The following is an 18,864-nucleotide window of genomic DNA, read 5'->3' as shown; positions in this document are numbered from 1 at the left end:
ATTCCTTTGTTTAGGAATTCAAATGCAAATGTTGCCTTTAATTTTTTTTACTTCATTACTGAGCTGTATAGTTTTAAGGAGCAGTTATTAAGTGGTATATAAAAAAGATTTAACTATTTCCCTTAGATTTCACAGCGAGAGAGAGAGAGAGAGAGAGAGAGAGAGAGAGAGAGAGAGAGAGAGAGAGAGAGAGAGAGAGAGAGAGAGAGAGAGAGAGAGGTAACTTCTACATTCACTATTATAAACCAGATGCACCTCAGTAATACAATATTCTTTACGTGATGCTCTCCCTCTACACAAACACAGCATTAAAAAAAAAAAAGAAAAGATAAAAAGAAAACGAGGAATTAACTTCAGGGCTCACTGTCTTAAACCACATTCATCTCAATAATCCATTTTTCCAACATAATACTTTTTCACTATTTCACAACAACATGCAACAACGCTCTATTTAAAACCAGTGGGTAGAATCATCACAAGCACCTAAGAGAAAGAGACATAAAAACACAAGAACATAGGGGAAAGCTGTAAGAAGCCATCAGATTTACACGTAACAGTCACCTTGGAAACGTGAACTGAAAGAATAGCTCTCCCAATATTTAGCCAGTATGAAGTCTACAGGTGGCTGAGGAGCAAGAAAGAGACGTCCATGAGTGGCCTGTGATTAGGAAACAACGTATCAAACACACAAACATCAGAAAGGATTAACAAAGACAGGCACAAGAGACGCAGCCAGGTAGGAAGCAGACAAGGGGGAGAGGCACACAGCCAGGCAGGTATAGAGTGTATTGACAAAGAACCTCTCCTGCAGCAGCACCACCACCACCACCAAAGCCCCACCACCACCCACAGGCCACCACCATCACGACCCGACACCCCATCAAAGACGAGTTGTTGTTCTCATTCCCCACTAATAGAATGACGCTGTAAAAAAGTGTACGTATCAATATTCAATACTATAAAAAGAAGAGTAGCGTGGATATTGGCTTTCTGTCACGGTCCAGGAGGGTAATTGGCTCTTTTGTTGCATCAGCCCAATTTCCAAAGTTACTGCTCCGCTGAGAACGGGAAGTAATTGGCGCGTATTGAAAACAGCAGGGAGAGAGAGAGTGAGGGAGGGAGAGAGGGAGGGAGACGAGAGGAGGCGACAGCGAAGAAGAGGGTGGAGTATAAAGAGAGCAAATAGAGAGAAAGACAGAAAATTCTTGCATCCACCAACAAAACAAGCCAGGAACAATCATCGACAAATCTCGGCGTTCAGGAAAGTTGTAATGAGATGCGGAAGACACAGCCACGTACGAGGAGAAGAAAATTAATGAGCATTGAACTGGAAGTCATCACATCAAAAGGGAAACAAACTGTGATCTTCAAGTAGGTACTAGTTCCAACATTCATTCAAGAAAAAAAAAATATATATAAATAAATAAAAAAAGAAACGGAAGGAGGAAGAGGAGGACGAAGACGAAAATAGCAACAGAGAAAGTGAAAAAAAGGAGACTGAAGTGCTTTGGTTTAGTTTTATTAGGTTTAACAACTCAAATCCCGAATATTATATAAGTACAGTTAATTCATAAAAATAAGTATTCAAACACGGAAACTCAAACAAGAAAAGTGGAAAAAAACAGGAAAAATAAGAAATAAAGATACGCAAACAAGGAAAATAAGTAAATTTAAATAAGGGCTTGCTACTTTTCCTATCCATCTTTCATCCATCTGTCCTACGCACTAAAGAAAGATGAAAGATGGCGATAACAAAATCCTGCTGGGAGCTTCCTGCCTTATCACGCCCATCACTCCATCACCCCATCACCACACACATCTTTCCTCCCACATAAAAAAAGGGACTCAACACATCAACTCCTAGACCCTTGATAGGAGTCTCCTTCCCCCCTGAAACTCAATTTTTCCCCTTAACGAATTAATTAGGGAAAGTTTGAAAATATTCTGATTAAAAAACTGATTGGTCCTTTCTCCGTGCCTCGCTGTAAACAAGCTTTGGGTGATGTTCTTCGTTCTTTGGTCCTCAGCTAAAACAAGTGGCGATCTAACTAGTGGGATCTCATTCAAATTAACAAAGAGAGGTTTAAGGGTTAAGAGTGCATGCTTGCGTGAGGATGTGGTGTTGATATAGCGAGTATAATTTTGTAAAGGGAAATATGAGTGGTAATGTTTAGGAAGTCGAGAGTTTTGATGTTAAATAAACGCATGGAAACGCAAATTTAGGCTTAACGACGTTACCATTTTGATTAATTAATAGTAAAGCTCTTAAGTGTACATAATGAACACACTTTTTCTCTCTCATAACGTGGAATTCATTTAATTGATGACGTTGTAACTTGGCTGTAAATAATGATGCCTTCGTAACTCACTGCATACTTTTCACTTCTTTTTGCGTCAGTTAAGTTTCTCAGTGCTCGTGTAACTTGCAGCTTTTAGAATCACGTTTTCCGCCAAGCTGCAACAACACGCTAAAGTACGCTGGAGGAAACATGACATACCCTTTTAATTTCTTTTGGCATCTGTTAACTTCCTCAGTGCTCATGTAACTTGCAACATTTGGAATCGTGTTTACTGCTAAGCTACATGAACACTTAAAGCACATTGAAAAATAGATGAGAAATAGCATATACATTTCACTTCTCTTTGTATTTTTATTTCCTTTCATCAATGGTCGTGCGTCATGAAACACGCTTCATCTATATATTCATACGTACTGTACGCTACATGTATCTTAAGCTGTGTTCACTCGTGTATTTGACTAAGCGTTATTCAGAGCAGTCAGACATGCAGTACCTCTCCTCCTCCTCCTCCTTCCAGACGCTTCTTCCTCTACGGAAATGCGTTCGTACCATGTTACTCCCTCCTCCTCTCCTCCTCTCCATCACCTCCTCCTCCTCTCCTCCTTTCCATCACCTCCTCCTCCTCTTCCTTTTCCCCCTCTCACTCGGACCACCTGCTTCAGTCTGACTCGCAAATATTTCGAATGTCTGTTTCCCGAGCAGATTTTTCCCCCTCCCGGCCTACTCTACCCAACGGCCAGCCGCTTACACATCACTCGTTGCCAGCACCACATGAGGGGCAGGGCCTGGACACCTCGCCACCCCCCGTGCAGCTTCACACTGATATTCAAAGCAACCATGAAAGTTTGAGTGAAGTTTTGTTTTCTCTTCCCTTTAACCTGGTGTTGTCTTACTGGCCAGTGCTGGTCTCTCGGTTTGCTTTTCCCTTTATGGTTCAGTTTCCCACACCTCTCGATTCTCCTCCTCCTCATCCTCATCCTCCGCCGCCGCCTTCCTCCTTCTCCTGCCTCCTCCTGCCTTTGTTGTATTTTCCGCCTCAAACTTTTGCCTCGTAAGTTAGTGTGCATGTGTGTGTGTTTCCTGTTTACGGCTTGCGTCTCTTGAGTGGTCGATATGTTTGCAGCGTGCATGTTTTTTTCCTTCTTTTTTTCCTTCTGTGTCTAAGTAAGGAAGAAGCAAGAGACAAACAAACGCGCTTACACAGAAAAATACAGGACCAGTAGCGATGTTGACTTCCGCAACGGGAGTACGTGGAAATATGATAAAGTAACGGAAATATAGAGAGGAAAAGCTATGAGGAAAAAATATCAAGTGGAATTCCGGTAGTTTTCCCTCAGCTGGTGTTCCCGGCGTGTGAGGTGAGACTGGCTCGCTCCGCCGCGCCGCTGCTATCCCGAGCTGTGTGTTTGATGAAGCCCGGGGCCGCCCGCCGCGCCACCCGCCTCACACACGCGAAGACCAACAACACCGACAACATGAACAACACCACGCTCGCTCCTCTCCGTGACGGGTATATAAGGCTGCCCGCCGGCTCACGCTGAGGCTACTGAAGTCCCCCCGCTTCAGCCTGTTGTGTTGCTGCCCGCTTGTCAGTAATGCTGGTGTTTTGTTAATGCTAGAAATATATTTCATAAACGCCGGTATATTTTTTTTGCATTCCTTTTTTCTTTGGTCACAATCACTTCCCTCGTGTGCTCACTCCCCGTGCAGAGAAATGTTCGGGCGGCGCAACGGGACTTTGAACAGCGTGCCTCGCCACTGACGCGTGCCGCCCGCCACCCGCAGCGACCGTGCATGCCTCGGTGAGCTGGCCTGCAAGGACAGACAAGGCGAGCAAGGGCGCATCGCGGTGAGGCAGGGAGGAGAAAAGCTGGACGATGAGTCACAGAGAAGTAGAGTGAGGTATGAATGAATACACCAGGCAGGGAGGAGCAGAGGGTTCAAGCAAGTGTGACCTAGAGGCAAGTATCGGTGCGGGGACTGAGTTTGGATATGCAGCGAAGCAAGGCAGGACAGGGCGCGGCCGACAAGGTGAGGCAGGGTCGGACAGGGTGGTGCAGAGAAAGGCAGAGTGGAGCAGGGTGGAGCACGACGGAACACGGCCAGTCATGTTTTATTTGGCGGCAGCCTGACAAGAAGTGCCTGGTACGAAGACATTCACCCGCTTCCCTGCCTGATGTCCATTAGTATCCGGCATTTAATTCAAATTATGGTCGGCCTTTGTGGGCTGGCTGGAGGCGAAACGGGTTTAGTTTGGATAAATAAGATTGTACGTAAGGCCCGTTGTCCGCCACGCCCCCCGCCAGCCTTGCACCCACCAGCATTCACCCAGTGTCACCTCACAACCAACGTTAACTTATCAGGAGAACCAGAAACACCTAGAGAACCAAGACAACAAAAGCTGATGAGGACTGGGATCAAAACATGCAAGAAAGACAATGCAAATCATGAATACTAGATCAAAAGAAGACCACAGGCAAATAAAGAACCTTTCTATCTTGTTCTGTACCGGGGGAAGGACACGACTCAGCCTCACAGAGTCATCATCATTGTTCGCCTTCATTTCTGCAATTAAAGGGAATATTTTACGTCGTTTAGGTAGAAAACTACAGAGTTAGCAATAGTTTTGTAGGATTTGTGTTTGAAGGGATATACTACACACACACACACACACACACACGTATATACATAGTAAGTATACGAGTATAAACACACAACAATACAACACAACACGTCATCTCATATATAAGCACGAACAGCACGAACAGCACACACACACACACACACACAAACACACACACACACACACTGACGCACACGACTTGACAAATGATCGGCGAATCATTTATATTTCCGGCTTATAAAACCATGAATATATAACAGATTCACAGAAAGCTGGTGTTCCAATATTTTTGAATAAGCTGATTGAGTTAGTGGCGCGGGAGCAAACGGTATCGCGCACACAGTACCCGTTTGATTAGATAGGGACGAATGTGAATCACAGCAGATGATTTTACGCTGGGAGATAAAAAGGCTTACTGATTAGCAGATATGTAGGATTGCTAGGTATGTGTGTGTGTGTGTGTGTGTGTCTGTGTGTGTGTGTGTGTGTGTGTGTAGGTAGGTAAGCAGGTAAGACAAATATACAGAACGTACCACATAAAGTATAGGTGATATTTTGTCTATTTGTTCGTCTATCTATCTATTACTGCCAATATCTCTATCTCTCCGTCTCTCTGTTTGCCTATCAATCTACGTCTGTTTCCGTCTTTCTGTGTCCCTCTCTGACTTTTTGTCTTTTTGTCTGTCTGTCAGTCCGCCTGTCTGTCAGTCCTTGTTTGTCTGTCTGTTTGTCTTTCTGTATTTCTCTCTCTCTCTCTCTCTCTCTCTCTCTCTCTCTCTCTCTCTCTCTCTCTCTCTCTCTCTCTCTCTCTCTAATTGAACGATCGATCTGGCGGTCTACTCGTGCCCCCTTAATTGCTGGGAGAAGAAAGAGTAAAGGAACTTTTGATGTATTGATGAGCCAGTCAGATGTGGAAGGAGGGGAAGAATAAAGGAGAAAGGGCCAGACGAGAAAAGGGACATGGATAGCAGGGGAGGCTGTGAAGGACTGAGAGCTGAGAAGGTTATGGGACTCAAGGAAGGTGAAGAAGTGGTGAGGTAAGCTCTTATTGGAAAAAGTATGCTTGGTTGCGATGAAGATTATTGATGAGTGGTTATGTAGTGGTTATGTATGTTGTTTGTAGTGTCACTGATATTGCTATTACAACTACTACTGCTCCTGCTACTACTGCTATTACTATTACTACTACTACTACTACTATTACTGCCATTCATGATAAGAAAAGGAACATCATCGCTCACCATCACAATAATCACTAGCCAACAATCACAAAAATGGTAAGTGAAATGATGATAATGATGATGGTGGTATTACTAGTACAACTACTACTGTTGATAATAATAATAATAATAATAATAATAATAATAATAATAATAATAATAATAATAATAATAATAATAATAATAATAATAATAATAATAGTAATAATGATAATAATAATAATAATAACAATGTACCATCACGTCTCCCAGATTTGTTAGGCACGAATCACCTGCATAACAACACACCTGTTTTCGTGACGCAGCTGAGGTTTGCAGCAAGTAACGCTGATCAGCTGGCTCACGCTGGCCGGGGGATGATTGGAGGGAAGGTGTGTGGATTACGAAGGCAACAAAAGCGTAGTATTGATGATAATGATAGTAGTAGTGGTGGTGGTGGTGGTGGTGGTGGTGGTGGTGGTGGTGGTAGTAGTGTAGTAGTAGTAGTAGTAGTAGTAGTAGTAGTAGTAGTAGTAGTAGTAGTAGTAGTAGTAGTAGTAGTAGTAGTACTAACAATAATAGTAATGATAATGATAATAATAATAAAAATACTACTACTACTACTACTACTACTACTACTACTACTACTACTACTAATAATAATAATAATAATAATAATATGAAGAAGAAGAAGAGGTAATGTACATTTGTTTCTCTCGTGTTATTATCATCATCATCATCATTATTATTATTATCATTATTATTATTATTATGCTGTATGTGTTCCTTAAAATCATCACCACATCACAGACTAGTGGATATTTCTTTGTTTGCATACACTCTCTTTTCACAACACCAGCAACATCACCTCTACCACACCACCACCACCACCACCATCACCAACAACAACAGCACCATCAAGTACCTCATGATTGAATGGATGAACTAAGTACCCACACTTTACTGAAATGAATGAAGGCACGGACAAAAACACAAAACACACACACTCAAAAACTAGACCACTTGCTGGGAAAAAGATCTGTCCAAAGACCCTATTATTTCCAGCCTGCTTTAATGAGCGTGTAAATCATGATGTGGCTAATGAATGAACGCAGGCAGGTATGTAGCTGGGTAGGTAAGGAGGCAACGTTGTGTGGGAGGAGTGGTGAGTGCTGTGTTGCAAGCCAGGCGTAGGTGTGTGTGTGTGTGTGTGTGTGTGTGTGTGTGTGTGTGTGTGTGTGTGTGTGTGTGTGTGTGTGTGTGTGTGTGTGTGTGTGTGTTTTATGTTCCTGATTATGGTGGTGTTGCAAGTGCTATTAGGATTGCTATTTTTTGTGGTGTTTATTATTATTATTATTATTATTATTATTATTATTATTATTATTATTATTATTATTATTATTATTACTGCTATTGTTATTATTATTATTATTATTATTATCATTATTATTATTATTATTGTTGTTATTGTTTTTGTTGATGTTGTTGTTGTTGTTTGTTGATGTTATTGTTGTTGTTTGTTGCTGCTGTTGTTGTTTTTGCTGATGTTGTTGTTGTTGTTGTTGTTGTTGTTGTTTACAGGATTTTACTTATTTCAATAGCAATAGCTCCATTGACAACACTAGCAGCAGTAATTCAAAACCACCACCATCACCACCACCACCACCACCACCAACAACAACAACAACAACAACAACAACATTGCTACAACATAACAGGCATTCGTACTAGTAAACGAAGTGTACTACAATAATATTAATCAATTTACATCATCAAACCAAAACATCAAATTCATTTGTATACACGACGACCACCACCATCACCACCACCATCACCACCACCATCACCACCACGCCCCATACCTACAGTACTGTCAATAAATCCCTTCATTAAAGTGACAATTACCAAGCACACACGCCGTAAAATGATGGATATAACCATGATAACTCTGAATACCTTTAATCCTATTGCAGGGAAAACATAAACAACACAACATTAACCAGAGACAAAAGAAACGCAAACACTTCTGCCTTTTACCTGTCTCTAATTACAGGTATGACAAGATGAGCAGATCAGGTAAGTCCGCATATCTGAGCAAGTGAAAATAACACTTCTCATGAATAATAAAGGGGGGTTAAAGAGAGAGAGAGAGAGAGAGAGAGAGAGAGAGAGAGAGAGAGAGAGAGAGAGAGAGAGAGAGAGAGAGAGAGAGAGAGAGAGAGAGAGAGAGAGAGAGAGAGAGAGAGAGAGAGAGAGAGAGAGAGAGAGAGAGAGAGAGAAGAGACTAAAGGAGATAATATGACTGGCGGCAGCAGCATGAAAATCAATGATGGGGTGCAATATTTATGCTAGTGGACGAGAGAGAGAGAGAGAGAGAGAGAGAGAGAGAAGGAGAGAGAGAGAGAGAGAGAGGAGAGAGAGAGAGAGAGAGAGAGAGAGAAGGAGAGAGAGAGAGGAGAGAGAGAGAGAGAGAGAGAGAGAGAACATTTTCTATAAGCTTAACAGTGAGGCCCAATACACACACACACACACACACACACACACACACACACACACACACACACACACACACACACACACACACAAGAAGCCCCTGACCACCTAAGGGGCAGCACCCTCCTAATGTTTCCTCATTAGGGAGGACGACTTAAGTGTGGTGCAGCTCTCTTGTGTGTACCCCAAGACTCCTCTGGCATCACAACACCAGGGGACACACACACACACACACACACACACACACACACACACACACACACACACACACGATAAAAAATTCAAGTTGTCATACAGATAGACATGTTTTTAATACGTGACAAATATACATATTACATAGTTATTCATACACATTTAAATCTACATAGAATAACATACATTGTTAATTTAAAGCTCATAACACGTGAATAAAATATGCATGTATCATAAATATTCATACACATTATCTCTAAAATAAAAGTACATTGAAAATCTAAAGTTTCCAGCTCATGAAGATACACATAGTACGTTGATATTCATACACGTTTGCTACAGAATGAAGATACATTATAAATACAAACTGTAAATGAAACCATGCAATCACAAACTCTTCACAGTAAACTGACACAGAAATGGTTGTTGAAAATTATCTTAGTTTTATTCCTACTCACTTTGATGAGGTCTAAATTTCTAACATTTTCTTAACCTTCAAAAAGATTTTTAGAGTATGAGTGAGAAGGATGGTGGATGACAAGAAATAGGAGTATACAAAGGAATATAATAGAATATGAATAAAAAGAAACAGGAGATCCTTTGGTTCCTGCTACAATGATGAAGAAATATGGAAGTTTAAACAAGATAGGTCAACAGAAAGATGAGATGAAGAGAGTTGGATTCTCGTTTACTTTGAATACCAGTAATGCTAGGTTACGAGTACATCATACATCACCTTTTCATAGCCCCTACTTCTACTATTTCTTCCACTACACTAATCATTAATCTCATTTTCATCTATCTATATAGGAGGACGTGAATCCCAAACGGGGTGGCCCAGACAAAACACCACACATTCATTCATACTCTTAGCCCCATCGGTCCCTGGTGGAAAGGAACAGTCTCGTGTACCACCTTACTACACCGCAGGAGCTTAGGAATAGCATCACTTTCAAAGCATCTAAAAATCACTAAATGGACTTGCAAGTATCAGATACAGGGGGACATCCGATACTGACACCCTGGGGGGATAGGAAAGGAATGGAAGAAAAGGAGAGAAAGGGGATGGAAGACGGCCTCTCAGAACCGGACTTGAAAAATGGAATAGACTCAAAACGGAGGGGGAAAGGCCTTGAAGGGATGGAATTCGTGGGAAACAACAAAGGTCCCTCCGCCATAACGAGGGTGACTTAAGGGAGCTGTGTGATGGCGGGCCGGGCGAGGGGCGGCTTAAAAGAGCTCAACCGCGAGGGAATAATGTGTCCCAGATATGCAAATGTGGGCATAAGAAGTGCAGATGAGAGGGCGGAATTAGAGGAGGAGGAGGAGGAGGAGGAGGAAGGAGGAGGAGGAGGAGGAGGAGGAGGAGGAGGAAGCACAATAGAAGCTGCAGAGGGAAGAGTAAGGTACGTGAGCACAATGAAGGCAGAGTAAGTAGTAAGAGAAGGAAGAGAGAAAGGAGGAGGAGGAGGAGGAGGAGAGAGGAGGAGGAGGAGGAGGAGGAGGAGGAGGAGGAGGAGGAGGAGGAGGAGGAGGAGGAGAGAAAAAGGAAGAGGCGGAAGAAAGAAGAGGATAAAGGTGGTGATGATGGAGGGTTTGGAAGGATGGGACGAAAGGAATAGATGCAATGGAGGTTATATAAAGAAAATTAAGGATTTTTTTTTTCTGTTTCTTTCGTTGAAGCTTCACAATCGGAGGGGCGAAGGAAAGAGTTAAAATAATGATCATGTTGCTCACTCTTCTCTTTCCCCTTAGGTATCTTTCGGTATCTTTCCATTTTGTGTAAGTAAATGAGAAGTCCTGCCTCAGCTTCCCTGCTCCTGTTATTAATACCTCTAGTTTTTGTAACTGAATACGTCTATAGCTTTACATTGTAACTTTTTGTATGTGCTCCTCCATTCTCGTTCTGTGGTTGAAATTCATGATTTTGTAACGCAATATTTTCTTTGTTTCTTTTTCTCTCCTTTTTTTTTCTTGCTTTCTTTCTTTCTGCATTTGGGTTACACCTCTCTCTCTCTCTCTCTCTCTCTCTCTCTCTCTCTCTCTCTCTCTCTCTCTCTCTCTCTTGGTTTACAGCTCACTAAATAACTTAACCCATTTTTTCTATTCATCCACTCATCCACTGCGCCGTCCCACAAAACCTGAACTCCATCTCGTTCAGCTTTCGCAGTGCATTACCCCAACACAACTCCACTGACCTTAAACACACGACTCACCAACATCCTAAGTATTCCTTTTGCTATCCCAACTATCCCCCACACCGTCCTTTGCTTCCTCGCCTCGTACCACGCTGTGTACTCATCCCATTGCCGCAACATGACTGAGGTGCGCCATTCAGAGACCCCACCCCTCGGTCCCCTAGGGATTGCGACTGTAAGGGAGGATGGACATGACGGCTTGTAAATAGCACGGTGGTCATAACTGCTACACCTATTCCTGCTGTTCCTCTCTCTCCTTTTTATTACACGCAGATACGTACATATACACGCGTGATCTGACTCGAGTATGTATCTGTGTGTAATGCAAAGAAAAAGAGAAGAGAGAGGCATAACACTAGACAAAAGTTACTGGTGACAACATGCAAGGGCACCCGACACTTCCAGGGGTGAACAAAGCGAAGAAGTAATAAGAATAAAAAAATACATACACATACATGCACACGGTTTTTTACATGCTAATGGTATTGTTTTCTTTTTCCAGGTAAGACTGAGCGCCGTGCAACAAAGTGATGGGCGTGAGGTGAGTGAGTCTGTTTCCTAAAGGCTACAAAAGGCAGAAAAAAAAAAAGGCCATTTGAGGGTACATTTCTTCATGGCAGTTCGTCCTTCCAAAAAATAGGTAGATAAACAAAACGGGACAAAAATAAATAAATAAATGAATAAATGAATAAATAAACTCAATTGATTCAGATCCAATTGTAATCCAAAAGGACTGTACTCCCTTTTCTCCCATTTTTTTTTTTTTCCAATTTTGTCCTTGGCTAGTCTGCCTGACACGTACGTTGACAAAGAGAGAGAAAGGAGAAAAAAAAAAAGAATCCCCCATACTTTTCATTCACAGCCACTCAAGTGCAATGAATAACGCATTTTTTTCCTAATTTTCTTCTATTTTCATTTTCTTTATTCTTGCCCAGCCTTCCCTGACACGTAAAATAAAAAAATATCATAGAAATAAAATGCTTCTCGTACAGACTGTATTAATCCATGAAGTGCAGCAGGGCAATAAGCAGGGCAGTGGGCGAGGGCAGCACTATAAAGCATCATATCTGGAATGCCGGTCGATCAGTCCACACCACTAACCTGCCTCCGAGTGCCCATCACGCTGCGCCCGCTATCGTAACCCGCCGTGGTAAAACTCTCAGAGGGTAACAATGAAGGCATTCCTAGTGTTCATAACACCTGCGCTCGTAATATATGATGTTTGACCCGCGTGTAGTTGTTGGGAATAGGTGAATGAGTACAGGGAAGTTTGGACGATGCGCATATGTAGGATAATCACTGTGTAGTTTTTCAGTATTTCACTTTTTTTTTTTTATTCATATGTGTTTGTTGGAAATTTATGAGAGAGAGAGAGAGAGAGAGAGAGAGAGAGAGAGAGAGAGAGAGAGAGAGAGAGAGAGAGAGAGAGAGAGAGAGAGAGAGAGAGAGAGAGAGAGAGAGAGAGAGAGAGAGAGTACGCTCAAGTTTGACCGTATGAGGTTATGAAATAGTTAAAATAGTTAGTGTCTACGTAGTTTTTCAGCCTCTCATTTCCTTCGTGTATATATTCTTTTATTTTCAATGATTATGTATTAAAGAGAACAGCTAAGAAAAAAAAAAGAGAGAAAAGAATAAAAAAAAAGAAAGATATTGAAATGCCCGTTCCAGAACAAAAAAAAAAAAAAAAAATAAATAAATAAATAAGAGAACCGTGAGAGACGGCGATTTATTTTCAATGTATTTATAGTAATGTATGCAACTTTAATCTTTATAGTGAGTCGTAGCATTCAAAACCGGTCCCCATTTTTTTTGCAATGTTCAACTCGTATACTTAAAGTGGAAATCGATGCTATTTATTTTAAGATTTATTTATTTACTTAAAATTATTATTATTATTTTGTTTATTTATTCATTTATTTTTTTACGGATGATGGGTGGTAGAAATTCGTGCCAGCAGGTTGAAAAACATTTTTTTTATGTATATATTTCTTCACTAAACTAAGTAATTTCTTTTTACCACTGATGAATTCCGAATGATCCTCCCACGGACAGACATACAGACAGACAGACAGACAGACAGAAAAACAGACAGACAGACAGACAGCCAGACAAGCAGAAAGACAGACAGACAGGAAGACAGACGGACACACACATAACAATACGTAGATATATAAACAGACAGACAGACAGACAGACAGACAGACAAGCAGACGTACATGCATACAGAGACAGACAGTAGGACAGACAAACAAACAAGCAGAAAGACAGAAGACACACAGACAGACAAACAGACAAGCAGACAAGCCCCTTTCTAGAAATATATTTACTTGGTTCGATAAACAAAACGACAAAAATAGCAGTGTAGTGATGTCCAGGAACTTTTGCAACGCGAGACAAACATGAATAATTTAGTATTTCAGTTGGTGTAGGCAGTGTGGGCGTGGGAGAGGGCACATATGTAGGGGTTGTAATGTTTGGTGTGAGAGAGAGAGAGAGAGAGAGAGAGAGAGAGAGAGAGAGAGAGAGAGAGAGAGAGAGAGAGAGAGAGAGAGAGAGAGAGAGAGAGAGAGAGAGAGAGAGAGAGAGAGAGAGAGAGAGAGAGAGAGAGAGAGAGAGAGAGAGAGAGAGAGAGAGAGAGAGAGAGAGAGAGAGAGAGAGAGAGAGAGAGAGAGAGAGAGAGAGAGAGAATTTTGATTTATGGGCTGTAACACCGAGGTCAAATCGTGCGGCGCTGCAAAATGTTCAAAGCAACAAATAAGTCAGGTTAAAATAATAATATCAAAAACAAAGTTACGGTACGGCAAAAAAAAAAAAAAAAAGTGAATATATAGAAGGAAATGAAATGAACCAACGAAAACTTAACTGTTACAAAGCGATAGGGTTTGTATTTCGAAGTATTAATTTAAAGTATATAGGAGTATTTCGGTGAAGTGAGGACGTGTATAGATATATCTGCCGACAACACCAGTATACATGAGAGTGTAGGTGTATATGTGAGTGTGTGTGTACGTGTGCGTCGATATGATTCATGAGGACGTGGCGATGTGAACACGACTCTGAGCACAGCGAGTCTATTCCTGTGCAGACTACATTGACACGGTACTGATACTTTTACATACAGATCATAGCATAAAATATTAAAACATCAGTTACAGGGAGCAAAATAGTAGTAGTAGCAGTAAGAGTAGTAGTGGTGGTGATGGTTGTGGTGGTGGTAGTAGTAGTAGTAGTAGTAGTAACGATAATAATAATAATAATAATAATAATAATAATAATAATAATAATAATAATAATAATAATAATAATGATAATAATAATAATAATAATGATAATAATAATAATAATAATAATAATAATAATAATAATAAGAAGAAGAAGAAGAAGAAGAAGAAGAAGAAGAAGAAGAAGAACAACAACAACAACAACATGAAATACGCTGAAACTCATATATATATATAAATGTGTGTACGAACTCATAACATCAACAAACACATCTTCCACCGCTCCAATGAACTCCGAGACACCCACTAGTAAACTAAACATACCAATAAAAAAAAAGACACATTTTCACCCATCACCACACACCAAATTGGAAAAACATACAAAGCTGCACTTTCTTGACCTGCTCCTCCTTCGACGGGTGTACCTTTGCCCTCACAACACCTGGCGCGTCTTGAGGGGCTTCTGGGGGCGTGACGGGGATCTGTAGAGGGTGGCTTGTAAGGGGAAGGCATTTATGGGGTGGTGTGTCGGGAGTAAGGGGAGGGGGTAAGACATGTACGGGGAAGGAAGGCATTGAAGAAAGGGAGAAATATAAGAGCGATAGAGGTGATAAAGGTGAATGAAGGAATGAATGATGTTAAGGGAGACGGGAAGTGGTGAAGTGAAGTGGGGGTAAAACACGTACGGAGAAGAAAGGCAGTGAAAAAAAGAGAAGAGAGAGAGAAAAGGGAAGAGAGAGAGAGAGAGAGAGAGAGAGAGAGAGAGAGAGAGAGAGAGAGAGAGAGAGAGAGAGAGAGAGAGAGAGAGAGATAAAGGTGAATGCTCGGATAAATGCTGGTAAGTTATTTTAGTCTGTATAGGTCTTGTCTTTCCCCTTTAAATTGTTGCAGCTGAGTGATGAAGCTTAATTTTTCCCCTAATCTCTGGTGCGCAGTAAAAATAGGCAAAGGTCATTGGGTTAAAATGTATTTTTTTTCGCGTATGATTAAGTTCATGGTGGTGACCTTACAGAGCTGTCTGTCATCGGAAGATCAAGTACTCTTCCTGAATCTCAAATATCTAAAAAACGTTTTGTAATGACTTCTTTATAAGAGTGACTACACCAAAAGTAAATAGAGAATGACAAAGACTTAATAAGGAAAGCCAGAAGAGCACCAGCGGAGCGACCAAGACGGAACACGTACTGGCGATATATAAGATTTTGCGTATATCATATTTGCGAAGCGTTCATGATATCCGGTAGAGGCCCTTAGTAATTGGTAACATATTTACTGGAGTTGTCTGAGGCTTCTTCAATAACTCGCGTAGTTCCTGAATCCCAAATATCTGAAGTATTTTGTAAGCTCCTAATACCTTTTCCGTATATTATGAGAAGAAAGTTGTCATGATATCCGGTAGAGACATGTAATAATTGGAAAAATATCTACTGCAATTTTCCGTGGCTTCAGTAACTCGTGTCAGCAGAAAGATGGACACTAATCAGACTACTGGGGGGCGTGGGCGTGCAGGCTGAGACACTACCTTATTGACCTGCCAGTAATGGGAGGCCTCGCGCTCTTTAGGCCCCTGGAACCCCTCTAAGTTGCGGCGCCTTATTGAATGATGAGGAGGGAGATAAAGAGTTCAGCACGACAGAGAGGGGAAGGTGTCACTTGAGACGGTCGCCGCTCAACCTCCATCCTTTGTTGGTTTTTGCTAACCGGTTTTCAGGGGGGAGTGTTTTTCTAGAGACTGTTCACGAGGAAAAACATTACTCGTTGAACAAATCTATGTGTATTTGAGGTCAGGGTTTGTGTTTTTTAACCTTTGGATGTCTTATCTTGATCTGTTATAACAAGTGTAATGGTATTTGAGATTGCAAGAGTGTTTTCTTGATTCTATGGGAGATTTTACAAGGATTCTACATCACCAATGGAAGACATTTTTACTAGCGGACGTTACTTGGGTTTTGAAGGTTATTTTCATGATTCTAGGGAGCGTTTAACAGGGGTTCTGCATCATCAATGGGAAAAGGTTTCTAGTGAACGCTATTTGGATTTTCAAGGATCCTTTCGTGATTCTAGGGAAGGTTTTACAAAGATTATGCATCATAAATGGAAAGCAGTATTGGTGAATGTTAATTTGGTGTTCAAGCGTGTTTTCGTGATTTCACGGTAAGTTTCACATGATTCATCATCGTGGAAACCTTGATGAGAAACAAACTAACCATTCATGTTGTCTTTGAACAACATCCTGATGAGAGGAGGAATTGTTTTAAGAACACAGACGCAGAGGTGACACGGAAGCCAAGACCGTTGTGACTCTAAGGCAGAGATTTTTCTTTTTTTCTCTTTTTTTCTTTTCCTTTTTACGCATGAAGGAGACCGACCAAGGCACAAAGACGTAAGAAAAGAAGCCCTCTACGTTCCCACTCTCTTTTCATCCCCTAAAAAGTAATATAAAAACAGGAAAAATGTTCTAAAAAAAAAAAAAAAAAAGGAGGCCAATTTTGTTCCCGAGATTTCCCGATACACTTCATCTACAAAAGTTGACACACTCTTGTATCTCGCCAATCTGATGCTGTGGCGATGACATTTCAGGTGAGAACAGTTTTCATAAAATTTTCGCCTCCTTATGGATCTCGACTACATTAAGGAACCTTCTACTTTGCTATCCTCTCTCTTTCACTAGTAGTTTGTATAGGATAGTTATTCAAACAGTCTAGTAAGGATTTTGTATTCCTTTGTATACAATGAACACGCTCTAATGAAGTTACAGGGGTTTTCAATGGTATTTTCATGATTCTAGTAATCATTTAACAAGAATCATGGACTGCCACGTGTAGGCCTGATGGCTTCTTGCAGTTTCCTTTATGTTCTTATGTTGTTGTGTTATAATCCTGCGTCACCAATAGAAAAAAAAAAAAAAAATACATGACAACAGGAGGAAGGATCTCGGTTGGGTGAGAAAATAGCTGTTATGAAAGGCCGGAGTGTTTCATAGTATGGAATTAAAGCGGAGAAAGGGAAGAGGCAGAACTGAGGAAAGAAAAATAATCATGATGGACATCTATTCCATATTCCATAACCTACACTTTTTTTTTTCTTAGATAAAAACAAAATGGACTTTCCAGCAATATTTTTGGAAGGTAGAAAACATATGAGTGAGATGTTTTTTAAAGCCCTTTTCTAGAGGAAGGGATGGGACGGGGTAGGGAAGCATGTTTTTCACACAAATCCCTCCCTAATGACGAGACAAGATCAAGTGGGGTGAACGTGTCCCGGAATAGCACATCACCCTCCTCGTAGCGGCCACAACTCTAACGAGACCAGCTGAACGGGGTTGTTTACCGACACCAGAAAGTTAACGGAATATTTGCTATGTATTCAGGAATGTATGTATGTATGAAAGTATGTATGTATGTATGTATGTATGCATGATCCTTGCCTTTCACGCCTTACCCCATCCGCACCCTCCCTCCACGTCATCTCAGCTCCTACACACTTCCATGACTGCCTTCCTGCACCAACGCGACTCTCCTTACTTCATCTGTGCTTTCGAACCTTATCCTGAGTTGCTTTGAGGCGCCACTGCACGCGAGACAACTTTCGAGGCAAACAAAAAACATTGGTCATTGGACAGTGGATACCCTCCTTCACCGACGAGGGACAAGATAGGCTACAGGGCATTTTTTGGCACAAAGTATTATGCACAGTTTGGTAAGATAATTAACTTTTCTTAGGAACTCCTTCTAAGGTAACAGGTTATTAAACAGTGGACAGACTCCGTCACCAAACCAGGACAGAAAACCCAAGACAGACTACAGTAAATTCTCTGATGGAAAGTGTTATGTGCAGCTTGTTAAGACGAGGAAGAGTTGACTTTTTAACTGAATTGAACGGATTCACATTTCCTCTGGTGTATTTGTTAATATTTCCTGTTTCTTCTTCTATATATCACTCCATCTTATATTTCGTTTTTCACCTCTTCTTATCTTTCTTCCTATCTTATTTCCTCATCTTCTTTTGCATCATTTCCCTCACACGTGGCATTATTCTTTTTTCCCTTTTTTTTTATAATACTTCACCTCTCACCTTTTTATTTTCTCCATTCCTTCTTGTGCGTTTTTTCTTTTTTTTGTTATCTTCATTTGCTTCATTTCTTCACACTCAGCATTTTCACTCCATTTTACACTCCTTCACATTTCACCTCCTTTCTCTTTCTCCATTGCTCCTTGTTGTATTTGATTCATTCTCCCTATCAGCAGCTCCCTCTACCTTCGTCCGAGATTGACAGCAACACGGTACGGCAAATGGATCACTGCAATATGCGTGACTTCAAAGGTGATAATTGTTATGTCAGTTGTCGGTAAATTTTTTATAAAGGTCAGAGAGGTTCATGGTATTTTCATCCTCTTTCCTTTACTTTTCCTTTTTTTCCATTCCTTTCTTTTTTTCATTCTTCCTCTATCCCAGCTTCTTTTTTTTCTGTGCCCTCTCTTTCCTCCCTTCCTTTCTTTCTTTCTTCCCTCCTTCCTTCTTTACTCTTTCTGTCTTCCTTTTTCTTTCCTTTTTCTTCCTCGCTTCCTTCTCATCTTGTTTTCCTATTCTAATGCTTCTCTCCTTTCTTTCGTCCATGTTTCCTTCTTTTGCTTACTC

Source organism: Scylla paramamosain, chromosome 3 (genome assembly GCF_035594125.1).
Source record: "Scylla paramamosain isolate STU-SP2022 chromosome 3, ASM3559412v1, whole genome shotgun sequence".
Classification (NCBI taxonomy): domain Eukaryota; kingdom Metazoa; phylum Arthropoda; class Malacostraca; order Decapoda; family Portunidae; genus Scylla; species Scylla paramamosain.
The sequence above is the reverse complement of the archived record's forward strand: the minus strand, read 5'-3'. Positions refer to the sequence as shown.